The sequence below is a fragment of the Sus scrofa genome, chromosome 2 (genome assembly GCF_054392235.1).
Source record: "Sus scrofa isolate SSC_HxYL_T2T_F1_AM1 chromosome 2, Sscrofa_HxYL_maternal_Yorkshire_Landrace_v2.0, whole genome shotgun sequence".
NCBI classification, from domain to species: domain Eukaryota; kingdom Metazoa; phylum Chordata; class Mammalia; order Artiodactyla; family Suidae; genus Sus; species Sus scrofa.
The window spans coordinates 12168082-12170721 of NC_139384.1; the positions used below are offsets into that span (position 1 = coordinate 12168082).

Consider the following 2640-nt stretch of genomic DNA (forward strand, 5'->3'; position numbering starts at 1 on the left):
GTCTGAGACCTGGTAAAGACCAATGGATTCTTTTCTTTAAACTATTTTTTGGAGGTATTACTATGTTGTGTTAGTTTTGGGGTGCACAACAAAGTAAATCAATTATACATAAATGTTTTTTTTTCAGATTCTTTTTCCTTCTAGGTTATTATAAAATATTTTTTCTTTTTTAAAAAAAGTTATTTCACCAATATAATTTTTTTACCGTACAGCATGGTGACCCAGTTATACATGCATGTACACATTCTATTTTCTCACATTATCATGCTCCACCATAAGTGACTAGACATAGTTCCCAGCGCTTCACAGCAGGATCTCATTGCTTACCCATTCCAAAGGCAATAGTTTGCATCTATTAACCCCAAGATCCCCACCCACTGGAGCTTAATAGATGCAAAATATTGGATATATTTTATTTAAGATTGGAGATTATACATGGAATGTACAAAGTAACTCAACATTGATTCAAGATTGTATATTAATCCGCTGCATGACTGAAAAAAAGAAGAGTATTTCTTTGTTTTGTACAATACAATCATTTTCTGCTCTCATATTTTTCTCAGCAGATGGCACCAAACAAGCCCATGGATGGGGATAAAAATATCACTTTTGTGGCCACGTTTGTTCTCCTGGGATTCTTAGATGAGAAAGAGCTGCAACTTGCCTTCTTTCCAGTCTTCCTAGGGATCTATATTGTGACTCTAGGGTCACAATTGTCATATCCTCATCAGAATGGACTCCCACCTCCACGTACCTATGTACTATGTCTTGTACTGAGATCTGCTACTCTTCTTCAGTATCCAAAGGATGCTTTCAGATTTCTTAAAAGTTCAAAAGCCAATCTCCTTCATAGCCTGTGCCACCCAGTATTTTGTTGGGTCCTGGATGGCTCAGGCTGAGTGCTGCCTCTTGGCTGCCATGGCCTATGACAGATATGTTGCTATTGGTAGCCCCCTGCAGTACTCAGCCATCATGGCTCCTGGCCTCTGTGTGAAGATGGTTGCTGGGGCTTTTGGGAGTGGTTTCCTTGGTAGCTTAGTTCAAATGGTCCCTTGCTTTCACCTCTACTACTGTGGGCCAAATGTGATTTGGCATTTCTTCTATGACCTACCCCACATTCTATTTCCTTGTCTTGCTCCAATCCCTTCACTAGCCAAATGATACGTTTTCTGGTGGCTACTATTTTTGAGGGATTGGGTTCTTTGCTTGTTATCCTCTCATCCTACAGTTTCATAGAAGTTTCCATTCTGAAAATATCCTCCATCAAAGGTAGTGCCAAGGCGTTCAATACCTGTGCCTCCCACCTGGCAGTTGTGACACTCTTCTATGGCACAGGTCTCTCCGTGTACCTGCTTCCTAGCTCTGGCCACCCCAAGAAGCAGGACAAGGTCCTGTCAGTGTTCTATGTTGTCCTTATTCCCATGTTAAACCCTCTTATATATAGTCTGAAGAAAATGAGATCAAAGAGGCCATCAAGAGAATGATAAGCAGGGCCGCTCATTTACCTCAGTAAGAATAACTTTTGGGCTGGTGTTATTACCCTTATTAGGAAGACAAGCGTGAGAATATGCAAGAGACACTTTGCAGAATACAGAATATCTAGGTCAAAAGATAAGTGAAAAAATGGCTTGCTTGTTTTTTGGTGCTATATATTTTTTATTTTATCATCTGTCTGTCATCTATCATCTATGTATGTATGTATGTATGTATGTATGTATGTATGTATGTATCTATCTATATCTATCTATCTACATTATAGTTAATGTACAATATTTTATACATTTCAGGTGTACAACATACTGACTCACAATTTTTAAAGTTGTTATTGCATTTAGTTATTGTAAAATTTTGCTTACATTCCTGTATTGGAGAGGTTATTCTCATACCTTATTTATTTTTTTTCCAACTGTTAAGTGAGTTTTTTTCCCTTTTTTATAAATTGTAATCAATTGTTATTTCCCCAATACATTTTTTTTCTACTGTACAGCATGGTGACCCAGTTACACATACATGTATACATTCTTTTTTCTCACATTATCAGGCTCCATCATAAGTGACTACACATAGTTCCCAGTGGAAACAACCCAAATGTCCATCGACAGATGATCAGAAGAGGAAGATGTGGTATATATACACCATAGAATACTACTTAGCCATAAAAAAGAACAAAAAAATGACATTTGCAGAAGCACGGATGGAACTAGAGACTCTCATACTGAGTGAAGTAAGCCAGAAAGAGAAAAATAAATACCATACATCACTTAATTCTGAAGTCTAATATACCATACTCATAGCTTATTTATTTTATACTTAGTAGTTTGTATCCCTTAATCTCCTGCCCTTCCCTCTCCCATTGGCAACAACTAGTTTGTTCTCTATTTTGTGAGTCTGTTTCTGCTCTCTTATATTCACTAGCTTATTTTAATTTTTTAGGTTCTACATTTAAGTGGTATCATACAGTATTTTCCTTCTCTACATGAATTACTTTCTTAGCATAGTCCCCCTAAGCCCATTCATGTTGCTGCAAAAGGCAAAATTTCATTCTTTTTTATGGTTGAGTAGTATTTCATTGTGTGTGTGTGCACACACACCCATATTCTTTATCCATTCTTCTCTTTCTTGGGGGTGAATGACAGTGGC

The 2640-nt window shown here is 37.3% G+C and overlaps 1 pseudogene; it reads left to right on the plus strand.

The window, feature by feature from the left end:
- Positions 1 to 581: 581 nt before the first annotated feature.
- LOC100524131 (olfactory receptor 5AN6-like) lies at positions 582 to 1513 on the plus strand (annotated as a pseudogene).
- The last annotated feature ends 1127 nt before the right edge of the window (positions 1514 to 2640 follow it).